Source organism: Columba livia, chromosome 2 (assembly GCF_036013475.1).
Source record: "Columba livia isolate bColLiv1 breed racing homer chromosome 2, bColLiv1.pat.W.v2, whole genome shotgun sequence".
In the NCBI taxonomy this organism is placed as follows: Eukaryota; Metazoa; Chordata; class Aves; order Columbiformes; family Columbidae; genus Columba; species Columba livia.
This window is the reverse complement of record NC_088603.1, coordinates 119,053,774-119,071,998: the sequence shown is the minus strand read 5'-3', so window position 1 is coordinate 119,071,998 and position 18,225 is coordinate 119,053,774.

Genomic DNA, 18,225 nt, shown 5'->3' with positions numbered 1-18,225 from the left:
CATGGGTAACGAGGCCAGAAGGTGTGGAAGCTTTCCAGGAGCAGGGGGAGCTGGGTGGAGAAAAACTTGCCCTACCAATATGTAACCATGAACCTTTCTCAGACTATTTGTATTTCTTAACGGTCACTCTTAAGAAAAAACTATTTACCAGGGCTCATTTCCTTGAGAATTAATTTTCCTGTGACTCAAAGGTGAACATGGAACATATATTTCCATATAACTCTTTGGGATTGATCTATCTTATTTATTTAAATGGAAGGGAGTAAAAAAAAGGATAAACTGTGTCCTTGTAATCAGGTTGAATGCTTGTAAGTGTAATTTTCTGGTACAGCCACAAATACCTCCTTCACCTGTATGCTTTTCAACCCATTTGTTATTTGCTCTGTATAAAATATATAAAGATAATAAATGGGCCGAATTGTAAAAGGGTTCTCCTTATCTCTTAGTGGACATCATGGGGAGAGGTAAAATAACCCAAATAATTTCAATCAGTGAATGAACAGATGATATCTCATTTCAGCTTCAAGTCCTATTCAACAGCACTTTAGTAGAAATACCAGCAAAGTAGAACACAAATAACATACATATCTTGTAGATTACATAATTTATTTGGAAATATTTTCATACAGTTAAATAAACTTCAGAAAACTACAGTGGAGCCTTCTTATAAATTAGCTGTAGTGCCTAAAATCCCATGAGCTATGAAATGTTAAAAAAGAAAAAAATTAAATACATAGTGTTGCTGAGCAACATAGCTCACTCTTAAACAACTTTCTCTTGTATGAAGTGCAACAGAAAGGGACTACTGTGGAGTCTATGTAAGTACTTGCCCTATGGGTAGTGAGATTTTGTTACAATCCTTCAAAAAACAGCTACACAGACTGTTACTGAATTCAATTTCAAGCAGTCTCCAGGGTTATTCCATTACCTCTGCCTTTAGCTCACAGTCTCAAACCAAAACCTAAGCTACTCTTTTTGTCTTCATTCATCAAAATAAACCCCATCATGATACGAACTTTCAGCATGGAAATGGCTCAAAACCTCTTCTGCGCTCTAAACTGAATAGGAAAGTTTCTACCTTTACAAACTTTTGCTAAGGACAGGGCAGGTTTCCTATTGCCATGCCCACATTCTTGCTAGATGCCTAGAGGCTTGAAAAGGGCAGGACAGTGCCTGATGGGCCCTGCCATGGAGTGGGTCTGTGCTGATCAGCCCTGGGTTGCTGTGTGAGCCTCAGCCTCAGGAAGACCAGCCCTTCCCCTACCTTGCAGAGCCTCTCCTGGTGATCTCAAAATCCCCAAACCATCCCAAACTATTAAAAAAAAAATAAATGTTTCCCACAAATCAGAAATCTCACTTGGTTTTCTGTTCTCATTGGCACCAGGGTGTTTAGTAAGGTCACACTGTATTACCCAGTGCTGATTTCAGATTCCATGCATCTGCGTTTCATGTGCATGCAGCTACATGCATCTGCAATGAGGTTTTTAATGACAAGGAAGGGGTTAAGCCAGGGAGCAGGTGGAAAGCAACCAGCTGCAAAAAGTATTAAACAAATGGTAGGAGAACCCAGCCTGAAAGGGAAAGAGGCTGCCGCGATGAAGAGACAACCCACAAGAGGCCAGCAGGCAGATCAGGAGAGGAGCAGGAGAGGAGGATATGAGCCTTGAGGGGGGGGTGCCAGGGCCACCCTGGGGTGGGGGGAGCATCAGACTATTGCCTTGAGTGGGGCAGGTGTCTCCTGAGAGCAGCCATGAGGCTTTGATCTGTGGGCATACTCGAGTGGGAATGCTCTTTGGGGAGCTGACCTGTTTGCAGGTTTTGGTTCAGCTAGGCTTTAGCTCTTCTCAGCTTCTTCAGAACTTTGCAAGAGGGATGCTGTACCTGGTTGGAACGATAACGTTATTTACAGATTGATTTTTAAAGGTCCTTAGGGGTCTCCTGCCTGTAAAAATGGGAACAGAGTGCTTAGATACCTCATTAAAAATTGAGTCTTGCTAAAATTCCTCCCTCAGACCGGAGCCAAGCTTTGAAACTCTATAAATGAACCTTCTATATTGTTGCCTTATGCTTTCAACTTCAGACACCTCATTCAGTCAGAAAAGTAATGAAAGACCTGAAGAAAGTTGAGGGTTGGAAAGGAACAAAGCAGTCCTGTGGCCACTGCGCAGGACGAGGAGTCAGTGGCTCTGGGTCCCATTCCCAAAACTATCGCTCACTCACTGTGTGGCCTTGAGAAATCCACTAACAGGTCTATCCAGCTCCCAGTAAAGTCACTGGGAGTTTTCCCATAGACTGCAGTGAATGCTGGATCAGGCCTTTAGATTCCTAACAGCCCTCTCATTATGCCCCCTGCAAAGCTGGGATAACAATATCCTTGTCTCACTGGGTAGTAAGGGGACTAATTCATTAATGTTCATAAAGCTTTTTCAGATCTACAGATGGAAGGCATTATGTATGCACAAATTATTCGTAGTTATTATCATTCTCATGGTATTTCCAATTGTCTCTGCTCACTGAAGCCAAGAAGTTCCAAAAATCTTGTGAGAATCTTTCTTCTCTGGAGATCAGATCCTGTTTCTGACCCAAAGAGACATGGAAACAGACAAATTCAGATGGCACTAGAATGCGGGAATATTTACTGAAATAAGCCCCTGAATCTTTGGGGGTTTTGCACGCATCCTGAAAGCAGAGGAGTATACAATGCTATAGAAAGGATAGTTTTTGAATTTCATAAAAAACACCTAGATTCAGCAGCCTAGCAAGCAAAATGCTGAGATCAAAATGTTCAAATTTGACTCTCAAACCCTGATGCCAGCAGGAATTCTTCAAGCTCTACTCCCTGATATATCAGAGCACTTTCAGAGAAAAGGTGACTCTGGTTCAGGTTCCTTGCCAAGAGAAGGAAAGGACTCATCCTTTCCCTTCCCACACCCCTGGTGCCTGCTAGGAGTTAGTCAGGCATCAGGTCCAGGCACAGAAAACCAACGGGGTCAGTTGAACAGGCAGCAGATAAGGGGCTTCACTGGGGGGAGGTCAGCATGAGCATGGTAATGTATCATTTGGGAAAAGGAAGAAACATGCTGTAAATCTGACATACACACACTCATATACATATGTATGTGTGTATGTATATATGTATCCCTGCACTCCCTACAGCTGTTCTGTTTCATGTCTCCTGACCTGACATTTGGATCTATACAGCTTTGTATACCTATCTGACTTCAGCCATCCTCGCTACTGAAAGCAAACACTGGACATACTCCACAGTGTAAAAGTAATCTAAAGATTTGTGATGTAACGGATGCTGTCAGGATCACTGCACTGTAGAAACCAGTGCCACAAATACTAGATTTCCCTTTTCCCTGTCATCTCACTCCTTCCCCACATGTAACCACCCCTTTGCAGGTAAAGACCTTGCTATGCTGCTTTGGAAAAGTAGGTAAACGTTAATCTTCTGATGGATCCAGCTCTTTTAGCTCATGCATTATGTCAAAACTGGTCAAAGACAGGAAATTAACCTCCCTCCCTCCCCCGACTGTGCACACACGCATAGACACACGCATGCACAGCCACAGCCAAAGCCTTCGGCAATCCATCTGATAGCAATCAGTATTTTGAGAAGTGATAGCTCATCTGTAGATTCAGCATTCTTTTGCAGCAGAAGGTATTATGCAAACTAGCCCCATTAGAAAAGCAAACATCAAAGCAAAACATGTTTTCGAAGAGACAAATGCATAAACCATGTGGTACCTGACACTGAAACAGAAATAGAATAATTAACCCTCCTCTTCATGGAAAGTATAGCTGTAGAGAATAATAAAAGCACCTTATACACTATATCCCATAGTTTCCTGTACTGTGCATGAGAGGGAAAGTAGTCAGCTAGGAAGATGTAGCTGGGGAGAGCCTGAAAGAGCTGATATCATTCTCCCTCCTCTGTGAAGGACAGGAGAACATGATATAGAAAGACTGCAGCTGATTGTGGAGCAGCGCAGCTACACCATGCCTTAGGCACCAGCTGGAATGCAAGGTGCCACTCCACCCTTAGGGGAAAAAAAAAAAAGAAGAGTGCAGCTGAGGTTACACAATTACCTGTCTTGAAAGTGCACAACTTTAAAAAAATATGCATACCTCCCTGACCATAAGTAGCCACAAAGTATGCTTCGTGGGTCCTTTGACTGAAGTCTGAACAGAGGAAGCTCTCTGTAGGCAGCATTTTGCCTCGCAGTGGATGCTGTAGCTCAGTCACTGCTACTGCAAGGAAAAAAAAAAATGAAGAAAGAAAGAAAAAGCCCTCATGAGGAGGACGGATGATGGAAGGTGTGAAATGAGGCTTGGATGATGCTGTCACAGGGCTGGTAAAACAACACAGCCAGGTACCACTAATTCATTCATTAATAAATCAAGAGCAGAGTAAATCAGAGACTATCAGGACTTCTGCAAAAGCTGAACAAACTCGCTTTAGGGAGGAAATGTTTGCTGAAGTTCCCAAGACAAGCTGGACGTGCATACACGTGCTCTCCTTTTCTTCTCCTCAGCCCCCCTCTTTTTGTCTTTCAGAGCCCATTTCTCCAGTGAGCGGATCAGCTATCAAGCCAAGAGAAAGAAATTGTGTGAGATGGCCGACCTTGTCCTACAGTGCCGAGGGCCTGTGGGTTTGGGCCAGGAACAGGAATTCCCTGTACAGACACCGAGTCTGCTGGAGGAGACAGTAGAGCCTGCTCCACAGAAGAGCACTTTGTTCACTGCCACCAAGGAAAACTTACACAACAGACACACACAACCGTGGAAATATGAATATTTTAAAAGTGTGTTTTTTTCCTAGAATACACAGTGCTCTTATTTCCTTAGGGGGCCAGTAAAAATTGGGCAAGAGCATATTGCCAAATGCATAAGAGTTAGTGAGGATATTAATCCTGCATGCTGTATTTACAGAGAGCAGGGCACCAGAGCAAGGTCTGAATAGATCAACAACTCAGAATGAATTACTGACAAATGAAATGCCCACTGATCACGTCTAGCAGAGAGGTGTTTTTTAAGTTCTCTCTGTTTTTTAGTATTTCTTCTGCCAATTCATCCCTTCTCAGAAACTGTGAAGAGTTAAAAACCTTTTCCCTTTGGGCCCCAAAAGTATATGCGCATCTGTGTTTGTGTGTAATTTCTATGTGCAAAATATGAGGTAGATACTGGTACCAGATAGAGCTGATGTGCAGCTGTTTTGTGCTGCATCACTAGCACAGACAAGCCCTTAAAATGACCTGCATGGGCCCATGTGAATAAAGATGAGATAAAGAGCGAAGACTCTAGCCTTTGTATTGGGAAACCTAGCCTTATTTCATATGCTTCCTAAGGTCCCTTATTACACTGTTTGGGAAGGAATTCCTCATGCTTTAACCATCTAAAAAGCAGGTGCCGCACTAGATGCACAGGCTTCCTATAGATGCAACTGGGTGGTAATCCACCTTATCTTCAGAGCTACACAATTTGTCTTCAGAATTACCCTATATATCTGTCCCCCTTTGTCCTGCCTAAAGAGTGAGACCAGACGGATAGTTTAGACTTGATAGATAACTTTTAGATGGCTAATGTTAACTGATCTCTCTCTTCCTAGTCCTTACTTCCCTAACTCACAAGGGTCATATCAGAAAACATCATTAAAGATTATGGGTTGCTTTTCTATTAAGACACATAAGGAAAGCTTAGATGGTGTATTGGCAACTATGAATATCCTAATCTTATTTTCCATGGAGTCAAGGTTACAGCTCTAAACAGCAGCAAAACACAACTCAGTTCACAAGGATATATGTCTGGATGTGGAGACCATGCAAATGCTCTGAGGCCCATGGGCTGGAGGGGCCCAGCACACCAGGCTGTGGAAATGGAGGATGGCTGTAGAAAGCTCTGATGGGGATGCAAGGCAGGTATTCCTATTTAATTCCTAGCACCATCTCTGCCAAATACATTATGCCACTGTTTACTCGTGGTCTTCTAACTTAAATTGGGGAACTGGCCTAGAAAATAGTCACCACAGGAAACAAAGTCAGCTCTATATCACTGTTCCAAGCACCACCTCCCACACCAAGTTAGGAGCTTCTTGGTGAGAACCTCAGCTGTGGTCGGCTGGGTACATGGATACATTACCCAGTGGTTACCGTTAAAAGTTAGTTTCTGAGAACCACTGCAATGCTGTGTGTGCATGTATATGCACATACACAGAGACTCTGTATGTTGTACACAAGATCATGGTTTCATCTTTACTTCATCCTGATTTAACTCTATCAATGACAGACTTGCTCAAAAAAGAAAAAAGAAAAAAAATCATCTGAAATCCTGTACAGTACATTTTAAAAGTCTGTGACTAGATATTGGTCAGAGAAAATATATGCCAATAGGAAACAAAAATCCTACAGTCCTACGAAGTGTTGTGTTGGAGATGCACTTTGCTTAGGTTGCAGGTATCTTGCCATTCCTCTTGTGCTGCATCAGACTCTGAATATTACATATCTCCACCATGCTAATGTAAATAACTGCACAGCATAGTGTTGCATTGCCCATACTAGAAAAATTTAACCTTGTAGCTCTCAGACCTTTTAGCTTCTAAGAAGTGTTAGTATAATATTCCTTGACTCACTTTACCCTTGCCTTTCCTGTCACCCACCTGAGGATTTCAGTAGAGTTTTAAAAACATGATTGGCTTCCTCCTACTCACAACTCCCACCCATCTCAGTCTTTCCCTCAAAGTTGTTTTCATGGGTAGTTAAGGATTTCCCAATTGATGTAGACAGTGCATTATAGTATGTGATCAAAGAAAGCGAAGAGCCCATCAGCTGTAGATGGGGGTAGGGGAAGAGCGTGCATTCAGTAGTTTTCCTATGAATCTATCAGCTATGAGGTTCTCCAAAGACAGGGAAGTCACTGAAGAGAGTAATGAGAGTAGAACTGTAGAAGCTTCCCAATCACATGGAAAAAAACTACAGAAGTTTTCAGTGAGTAGGAAACTGAGGAAAACCCTTTGGACATCACACAAAGGAAGGGGAAGTCAGTGCACTGCTGAAAAGTAGTGGAAAAGTGGATGCCTGAGTTCAGGAAGACCAAGTCAAAGGCTTGAGGAAACAGATTGTGTGGTTCAAACCTTTTTCGAACCTAACAAATATTAATTTTGGTTCAAGGAAAAAGCTTTGGTTCCAAATTGGTCCCAATTTTAATTGGACCATTTCACGTGTTTATAACTACAATAATTCGAAGGTACGTGATTTGTAAATATCCAATAAGATGAAAATTAGCATACTGTATACTTTTTACTTTTTAATAATATCAGCCAAGTTTATTGGCTGCTGCATATAGTCTCTATTTCAGATGTATACATACAATTGTCTTTCTTCTGTAGATTAATATCATTACAAAATATTACAGATGTTTCATCCTAACATAAATTATATCACGATGGTCAGGATACTGTTGTAACATCCACACACTGAAGAGTGAAGGGGTGCACAGAGCTTTTTATCAAAATTAGGTAAGTTCCAAAGACCTATGGAACCCTTTGCCCTCAGGTGAGTTGGCACAGACTGTAACACATATTTTGGAGTCTGGGGGAATGTTTAATATATGTAAAAAGTTGTGCTTTCATTTCTGTTAATGCCAAAGCTCAAAACATGTGTTTCAAATTCCACTAGTGTACCAGGTACTTGGAGATCACAGCCCACTGTTTTGCCTTTGTAGATGCCTTTTGCATGTGCCAACGATGTAATTGGATCACAAATAGAAAAACGCAAACAGAGAGGTGGAAAAAAAAAATCACTCGCTGTTTTAGAGACCTGGCAGAAGTCCACTACAAGTACAAATGCTGTGAGAATATCATAGTGCTACATTGTGCACAACTTCATAACCATTCACAGAGTAACATTTCTGGTGGCAAACTGCTGCTAAATAGCACTTTCCTGAGCATCCCTAGGATATGCAATTAATCTTGTTTGCTGAATATCATTCCTTCATTTTGGGCAGCGAGCAGAAGACCCTAATGTGCAGTTATAGAAAATACCCTTTCAGAGTTTTTTGCTTGGCACACACACAGAAAATTCAACTAGTGGCTCTGGAGGAATCTTAAGTCTGCCACATAGGTGGTCTGCTGCCTGCTGGAGAAGTCTGGATACCTTTATATTTAGGACATAATTTTTCTGTCACACTACACTCACTGCTCAGAAATTCCAAATTCACTCTTTAAATCAAGACCGAGGTTTTTCAAACACAGAGTGTGAAAAAATCCTGAGGAATTATTTTTAGTGCTGCCACAGAAAAGGGCCAGAGAATGCCTGCAGAGGTGAGGTTTAGACTGTGTATAGGTATGACGGCTACCAGATTCCTAGGTGACTACAGGTGGCACATTTCCTGTAGATTCTCACAGAAGGGCTCATTTCTTCCAGTCTGAACTCTGCTTCAGTCAACCCAGAGTTAAATGCTATTCTTTGCCAAAAAAAAGTAAAATAAACAAAAAATCCCCAAACAGTAAGAGGCACTGAAACACAAACCAGGATACTCCATTTACAGAGTACATGTGTGAGTGCTTGTATGCATGTACACATGTATGTGTACACACTCTGACGCATACATAAGCATAAACATGCAAATATGCATATTATGCACTAAAAACATGAAGTATCTGGGGTGCACCAAAACAAAACATTATTTTTCAATCCAAAAACAGGTATTCACCTTGTGCAGAGTGCCTCTTTCATGAGAAAGGTATCCCCTCAGCCAAATAGAAAGCAAAACTGAAAAAAAAAAAAAAAAGGCCAGAAAATAGCAGCAGAATGATAGCATAGCCCAAGTGTAGTCTGGTCTGGAGAAGAAACAGTCACAGTGCTGGTTGGCGTAGGTAATAAATTAATTCTGAGACAAAGAAATAAGGTGCTTGTTATTCACTCCTGGAAAATGCAATCATTAGCCAAGCAACTCTGTCCTTGGGTCTTACAGAAGTGCCTTCAGCAGACTGCTCACCAAACACAGAAGTCTGCACTGCCTATTGTGAGAAAATATCAGTATGCTTTGGAATTATAATTATATTTGATTAAAACCAGAAATATTTGTAGTGCCAAAGCTACTGATGGTTCTCTAATCATGCTTAAGGCTGAATTCATGGATTCTGAACAAATAAACAGTTACCTCAGTTATCTCAATTCAATATAACTGATTCATTGCATTTGACAATGTCACTGTTCCTTAGTTAGGATAGTTATTGAACTCCTTAAGTTAGACAACAATAAAGAGCAGAAACTCAGTTCTCTTCTATTATTTCTTCTGCTCTTCTCCAAATGTTTTGGACAGCTTTTAAAGGTGTTATCCACGTGAGAACAGATCAACTGTTTAAGATTTGCATCATGATGTAAATACAAACTGTGTTAACATCATATGTTAAACTTGAAACTGAGAAAAACTAGACCCAGTTGGGAATGGAGTAATTTAGAACTAGCAGAACTATGGCAGTGCTTCAACAAAGCCACACTCGAATATAAACCAGAAAGGAAGAGATGCACACAGACAATAAGAGTTCCAGCATGGAAAGTAATACATCTTTTATTAACCTCAAGAAAGGCTAATTTGCTGAAGATAGTGCCATAATTTCTGATTTTGGTTGGATAGTTAAATCATTACATGAAAGACAATAGAAGATACTTGGCACTGAAAGAAATATTCAGGTCTAAAATAAGTCCATACTCAAGGACCCAAAAAAAACAGAAGGATCAACCAAGAAGAAATATATAGATGGAGAAGACTTTTCTCAAACCTGTCACCACAGCATCTAGAAAGGGAACATGAGAGAACACTCTCAGAAGCAACTGAATAACAAAATACTCAGAAACCACCTTGTTTACAGTTTAATCAGCTCTACAGTAGACAGTAAAAGGACTACAGCATTATAAGAACAATAAACTGTGATCATACAAAGAAAAGCTGAGGCTTCCTTAATTTCTGGGCATGTATTTCAGAATACATAGGTGGATAGCATCTCTCTGTTCACCTGTTTTAGGTACAGTCTTCACAAAAACAAGACATGACATCAAAACAATTCAGACAATTCCACGAATTTTTCCCCAAGAGATGCCATCAGATGGACAACGTTTTTAGGAAATTACCTCTTTTAATATAGGATTCCTTCAGGTGACTCAAGAGAATGTAAAAACAATGCATACTAAGCATTGAATACTAAACTTGAATTACTAAGATTTCTCTGGAGTCTGCTAGTCTCCCAAAAGAGGGTGCAAAATCTCATTTACATAGAACCCATCTCAAAAATCGTAATATGACATCCAGTGGAAACAAATTAATTCAAGGACCAAGTATTCAGATTTGATTCAAAAAGTAATCCTGTAAAAACGAATCATGACTGATGTACCTTCCAACTGGCATTTGCATATATGTAGGTTGAGAAATTAGATTTTAAAATCAAATACTACATGGAAATAATGATATTATTGCCTATATTATTTAAACACACTGTGATACTTACTTTATTTTCTATTCTACCAAAAAGAAATACAGCACATAGTTTATCAATTTAGGCTCTTGTTCACAATTAAAATAATAGAGGGAAGGGTCAAGCAAATTTGTGTCAGTTAGTTGTGATGGTTTTTTATACACATTTTTGTTATAGCTTTCAAAAGCATGGTCACTATCCAGTGAAACTATAGTATTAAATCCCTTATGGATTATATGAGAGAAAGATGTCTAACATAATCCATCTTGATAATCTCTCTAATATAAAGGTTCTGATTAAAAGAAATCCTCTGATGACCACCAAAAGGCATATCAAGCCCATTCACTTTCTCCACCAAGTAACTCTACACTTAGTGCTAAATGTGAGCATAACTGTTTTGCTGAATCAGAAGAATGAGAAGAAAAAATAAAAAGGTTTTATGCTATTAAGAAATAATTTTGTATGAAAATAATAATCACCTAAAAATCCTCAACATGGATATTTACACCCTTTTTTTTCTAAAAGTGGATTTTTCCAAGGTTCTCTGGGTAACCACTAGTAAGCACGTTACGAATCCTCTGCTTTTGTCAGTGCACCCTGGACATATGTTGCTAAAGGCCCCAGCTGCAGAGACTTGGCTTTTAACTCAGGCACTAAAACTTGTGCCATTCCCTTTGGGTCCCTGATATGTCAACTAAGAGGGCAGCTGACACGTAAACTGGGACCTATCTCAGACTCAGGCTGCTGTGGTCCCACATACTTGGATGAGCAGCCTTGGAGTGTGTCATCCCCTATTTAGTGTTGATTACAAACCCTCCCAGTCTCAGGAGCCTGATCCACAGGGGTTATGAGACTCTAAAAGAGCCAGCTAAAAGAGCTTGGGCTTCAGTTTTATGGCAGCTTCTCCTTTGCAGTTGCATTCAAACCCTTCACCTCTGTCTAAAGGAGACTGTTACCTGGAGTGCTCTCCACTCCTGTTAATAGTTGTCAAAGTTAAAGGCACTCAAGCATTCCTAGCTGCAAATCAAAGTGATGCTTTAGCAAATAGATCTGCATTGAAGCAACATGCATTTTCCTTCTGGGAGTAAAATTTGGGCTGCAGATCATCTTATTTTGAAATAAAGCACTGTCTTTCAAATTAGCTTAAGTGAGTGATAAAGTTGGAATGTGTTTATTTGTTTGATGAAAGCCTTCACATTAAAGAAACACTGAGTGAATCATTACAAACTATGGAACTGTACTCCTATTAGTCTCATGCTACCAAGGTTTCTTTGCACCACACATGTATGACAACTTGTATTCCACATGCTAAGTCAGGACCAACTCACTGAAAACGTGTGGTTTTTTATTACCGTAATTTCCCTCAAAACCACTTTGTGGAAAGAAATCATGGATAAAATCTGCAGGGTTGAATTTTCGTTTGAAATTGTAGAATGTCTTGGCTACCAGTAGAGCAGCACTTGGATTATTGTATGGGTGAGTTGCTTCTGGAGACTTCAGCTTCAATAAAGGAACAGAGAAGCTGCACTATTTTCAAAAGTTTGAGCACATCTGTGGTACATACAAATATAAGATCTGTAAAGGAAAACTAGACAGGAATTCATTCAACAAATAGGAATTTAAAATGTCCTTCTAAGTGAGAAAAAGCATAACAACTATTGTTACCAACATCTCGAGTTTTAAAGATAAAATAATAACCTATTTAATTCCATGAAAAATTTAAAGAAAGGAAAGAGAAAAATAAAAATGGCAGCAGTCACAGAATAGCCAAATGGAATAGGTACTTTCTTTATGGAAAACCAGTTTCAACTTGTCTTCGGAGTCCTCTTCTTAAACGACAATTTTCATGAACTGTTAGGAGAACACAGGCCCCATTTAAAAGTGCTATCAAAGCATTTCTGTTCAGTCTGAAATACTCATATTTGTGATCACAAAAATTTTGTCTCCTTTTTTGATACAATGCCCAAAACAGCACATACAAAAAAAAAAAAAAAAAAAAAAAGAAGCATGGTTCCTGTAATTTATTTCTTTTCACTGGCACCTAGAAGGGCTATTTTTTTCCCACAAGCCATGAGTTGTGTTGAGTTTGTTGGTTCTCCAGAGCACTGCTCTGAAAGGCATTATTTCCTCTCCTCAAAAAATAGAAGCTAAAAATAGTACAAAAAGAACGGTTGCCATTTGGAAAATGAACAGACCTCAATTAAGCCAATAAAGCTTATCTGGTAACAATTACACTACACTGAACAGGTTGAAATGTAGCTCCTTCATCAACCCTAGTTAGAGAAAGGTTAGGACTGTATTTACTGATGTATTTAATGTGAAGACCTTGTACGGCATGTGTCTTTAGCTACACAGTTTAAAGTTTCTCAGACAGTGAAGTAAGTCCCCAGGTTGCCATATGGAAGCTCCTTCTCCTCCCATTAGCTTGTGGGAACAAGCCAAGCCAAGCCAGACATACTCAGTTGGTTTTAACAGTTTCATCTGCGGCTTTGTCACATATTTAGTAAGTCACAACTGTTGATGATCGTGAAACAAAGTGGATGCTATGGACCCATATACTAACACAAGCCTTTTTTTCTTTCCTCATCCCCAGCTACAGAGGCTTCAGTCCCAGAATACGTACTGGGACTGTCAACACTTTTGCTCCTCAGTAACAAGAGCTTGTGTCTGAAGAGCATCCCTACTTGCAGCAATTAAATGTATGTCAGATATTCACATGTGCTCTGGTTACACTATAATATAAACATATTGGAGTATGAAGAGATTTAACTTTTCTGAGACACTGTCACCTTGCCACCCATTTCATTTTAAAAATAATATTAGTCACACGTCACTTAATGGATGCTTGTATCCAAGTTTAGCTGGATTCCTTGGGGGACACTAAAAAGGCGCATCGAGAGCAAAGCTTCGGGGACACAGACCAAAGTTTGATAAATATTTTCCACATGCTTGATGCATTGGGGAAAAGAAATAAAAACAACAGCAGCCTTTGTATCCTTGACCCTTCGCCTACTGTGCATTTTAGACAATCATATGCATGCAATCAGAGCCTAATGAGAACCTGCATGACTTGCCAAAGCAAAAGTTTGACCTCAATCAAAACATGATTTCTGCAGAGATGAGGGAGGATTAGGAAAAACATATTGCCATTTCTCATCAGGCCAATGTTAACCAAGCTGAGGAAGTTATCTTGCCTCTGAAGAATCAATATTTTATTAAAGAAACCCCGTGCTGCAGTTCTGAATTACACAACCAAGAGCTGTGCCAAATAAGCTCACAGTGGCATGATCACATCAGATTCTTCCCTGCTATAATAGGCGATACTGCAGCTGGCTACCTCTGCATTGAGCTGCCACTACAGTTGATTTTTGGCTTAATCCCAAGGGAGATTCTATAAGCCTGATAACAAATATTTTGTTTGGTTGAGGTTTTTTTAAGGAAAAAAAAAAAGCCCAAGATATCTACAGATTTCAGCTGTCTAAAGGTAATATGTGACACAAAACTTCTCAAGGTCTCACTAGCTCCAGATATTTCATACTGCAATGACCACGTACAATGTAAATATATTATTTCAGTTGGGAATGCAATCTTACCCTCATAGAAGCAGCACTCTGCATAAGATGCTAAACATTCAGCTCATTACAGTAACATTTTAAATAAAATAACATGCCTAATATGCTTGCTAACAGCTAAATTAACAAGATTGCAAGGAGATGCTTGAAAACAGAGCAAACAATATTGCGTTTTTCTTGACAGAACAGCAGATGCCTGCATCCACAGAAAATTCTTCAGCGTAAGAGCTGGAAATAACTTCTCAGGTGCACAGTGAGATTGCAGATCTGCACTTCCGTGCTTCACTTCTGCCAGCCAAGAAAGCCTGTGCTGCAGAAATGAGCACAAGATGTTTGTGGCATGAACTCAGTTAACTTGTGTTGAGACATAGTGTACGTTCAGGGGTTGGGCACCATTAACGTTAATGAAAGGCTAGGATGCACATCCACAAGTCTTTACAGATGATGCTTTAATGGATATGTATCATACTTCCTAAGGGCACTAAATCGGCAAAACGACAAACCCAAAATTAGACAGCTCTCGCTAGAACACAATACATTGAATAGCTTGTTTCTTTGAGCAAATGGTTTTGTGTGAAGGCAATCAAAACTTAGAACATTACGTATGTGGAAGAATATAAAGATAAGCAAAACAAAGAGCTCTGTTTGTGACCACATGTAATGAAATTTTACACTTAGTGTTTGCAACTTGCTAGTGTTTGGGTTTTTCTTTATTTCCTCCTTTGCCTGGGGAGGTGGGGGTAGGAGGTGGGGAGAGGAGCAGTGGGAAGGGTATTAACACCCAGAGGAAAATAACCAAAACAAAAAGAAAAGAGAAAAAAAATCATAAAAGAATTTGAAGAGGAAAATATGGCACTCAAACATAGCATGCCCAATAAAAGAAATACCATACAGTGTAGTCATATGCCAACATTAAGTGATTCAAGAGTGCCTCTCCTGACTATTACTGTCACTCTGCTGTAACAATGGGTTGGGATAAGGGGAGAAGAGAATATATTTTAATTTTGTATTCCTTTTTAGTGGGCCATAAGTCTGTTACATATGTGCCATGATGCAGTTCTTCCATGGGGCACTGGGTTGCTTAGTCACCTGTAAATAATATTTCTACTGAGGCAGCTAAATTACTAAGAAAGAACAGCACAAGTAGTTTTCTTACAGTTTACTGTTCAAAATGACATGCTTGGACTTAAAAGACAGCAAAGCAACTGAATTCATTTTACTTCTGATGTGAGGAAGGGTGTTTGCTGACAGGCGGTTCAAGCGGTGCCCTGAGGTCCTCCAGCCTTTGGTCCCTTCCATCTGATCTGCCGGAGGAGAAGCTCTGCCTGCCCTAGGGAGGGAAAGAAGCCAGGACTGTGGGTCTGCAGCTGCCTCTGAGTGCCCTCCAGCCACCACCTCACTGTGGACCTGATGCCGTGTGGGAGAGAAAGGTCGAGGAAAGAGGATCCTCTCAGAACTATGGCCATCTCCAGAGAGGCTGATTCACACTAATGTGCTGCTGTTGGCTAAATCTGGAAAACATGGAATCTAATAAGTAGCTCTTTCTTTTACTCTGCCATGGACAACACTGATCTGCCCACTGAGTATCTGTTTTCCTTAGGAAATTTATTTCATATTCCTTATTCAAGTAAAAGAGTCTAGGAGCAAGCAAGAAAGCAAACAAGTAAGAGAGAAGAAAATAAGGGGAGAAATAAAGAAGAGAAGAAGGGAGGGAGGGAGGGAGGGAGGGAGGGAGGGAGGGAGGAAGGAAGGAAGGAAGGAAGGAAGGAAGGAAGGAAGGAAGGAAGGAAGGAAGGAAGGAGGGAAGGAAGGAAGGAGGGAAGGAAGGAGAAAAGGGTAAGCCCAGCACAGTTCTTTGGAAAGAGTACCATGTACGAGTGTTCATTTAAAAATACCCCTCTGCAATGCAAAAATCAATCATCCAAGAAGCTGATGGGTTCCAGGTGATGGTGGTGCATTGACTTGGTCGTTCAATTTCCAGGCAGAGATCATGGTTTCAGTATTCCCTTTTGGGACACTGTCAAAGAGCTGCATCCTGTCCATCACTGGGAATTTTGATCTCCCTTCTGAAGCCTCAGCAACTACCATAGGGGTCCAGATTTCACTCAAGGGGCCAGGCCTGTACAAATTAGGCATTACACTATATAATAGGTAGGCACTTCTGGACTCATCCCACCTTCCACAGAGCTAGCAAAGTTTGCTTATTATTCAATCTTTTCCCTAAGGTCCGACTTTACTGAGAATTTTCTTGCTGTACATCTTGACTGCACTGCCTTTATTCAAACTTGTTTATTACAGGGTTTCTCAATCAGATCTCTCCATTTCAGTTACTCCAGCACAAAAAATCCATTTTCCCACCTTAGCTTACATACCCCTTGGTGCTAGTTTGTGTGGTTTGATAGTAGTTAGTAAAAAATATATTGACTCAATATAAATATATTTCTCTATAACACCATAGACACTGTCAACTTATTCCATTCCCTGTACACTGCTACAGATATTGGATAATTCTTATCCCTGATAAAATGTTGTGCAAGAAATAGGTATGTAAGTTTTTATACAGGTTGCCAGTGCATTTCTTTGTCTTCATCAAAACAATGCATTAAGTTTGCAGCATAATTTATCCTACCTCATTTTCGCTGGAATATCTGTAGGAAGAGGATTGTGATTGTCTCCGTTCTTTTAATGGAACTAAAATCCATTGCTTTCATATGGAAAAACATTATCATCTTTATTTCCCTTGTAATAGGTATCTTATATAATACAAGGGAAGTATTTTTAGTAGTACTGGGGTTATTAAATGAAAAAATTGCCTCTGTTCTATGGATGATTTTCTGCCTCAGAGAAAAACAGAGAGGCAGAGTGGTCAGAGAGGAGCTAGAAACAGGTGTGGATCTATTTCCATTCTTTGGGCTTAACTGAAACCTGGCATTTAGTGCATATGGTTCTGTCCAACTGGGAGAGCTGTGCATCATCACGAGCAGCCGAATTTACTCACATTAATTCTAAGGGGTTAACATCTGCACTCTGACAGAGTTTCTCCAGTTCCATTAATTAAAAGGGGCTCTATAAGCAAGTAGCTATTGTTTTAAAATGCCAGATTACACTTGTAGTTGACAAGGAGATAAGATAGTCATAGACCAGAGCTAGTTTTCATTTTCATTTCCTCATTTTATTAGGTTTGAAACAGTGAGAGTGGGCTGCAGTGATTAGTACAAACAGGAGTGCCACACTTAAAAGCTGTTAGGGTTTTTGTGTATCTGTTTAAGCTCCCCAGGCTAAGAAACAAGTCTATCCTTGCATGTTTACAATGTCTGCTAAGCATAACTGACAAGCATTTCCAGGCCCAAATCTAAGGGCAAAGCTCTTGTCCAAGCCTTGGACAGCTTACGCCAGATTTTTTGTAAACTGTTCTGCTCTGGTATCAACAGCCATAAAAGAGTCCCCCTGGAGATAATTCAAAATGCTGCTACTAACCTCGTCTTTCTTATTTGTGGCTATGTGCTACCTTCGGTATAAGCCCTTCCCCTTTTTCACCATATCCAGCACAAATTTCTTGGCCTTATCTTCAAAGCCCATCACAATTTCGCCCCACCCTGCCTCTCCTGCTGGGTCCCAAACTGAGGTTAACTCCAACTTCGCTTCACAACACTAGACTTTGTGCTCTGTCCCACTCATAAGCCCTCACCAGCAAAGTTTCAAGTCAAATGCACCTCTTGACAAAAGACCTTCTACCCTCCAAGGCCTGAAGCTCACAGCCCAATGAACAAAGCAGGACTGAGCCATATTTAACAGTCTTGGCTAGTGTTTGTGGGGGTCCTTCAAAAGGGGGGTGCCATGCCCTGGATTCTGAGCTGGGATGCTGCCAAGGGGTTGCAGGTTCCCTTTTTCCAGCAGCAGAGTTGACCTCTGCTTGCTTGAAATGTTTGTGCAACTGCAGCCTCGTGTTCAATAGGTAACAGGATCTCAAGCAATGTTGGTATTATCAAGTCAGGTTTATTATAGTGCAATGAGGTCTGGGGATTTAGAGATTAGCGTGCGGAAGAATTTATTCTCTTACTTTTCTATCATTTAGGTCAGAGTGTAACCTCAGTTATCCAGGGAGATTTCTCAACATGTACATTTATTATTGTTTGGCATCAGACTCGACAGTCTGATCCTTAGCTGTCAGAGATCCCC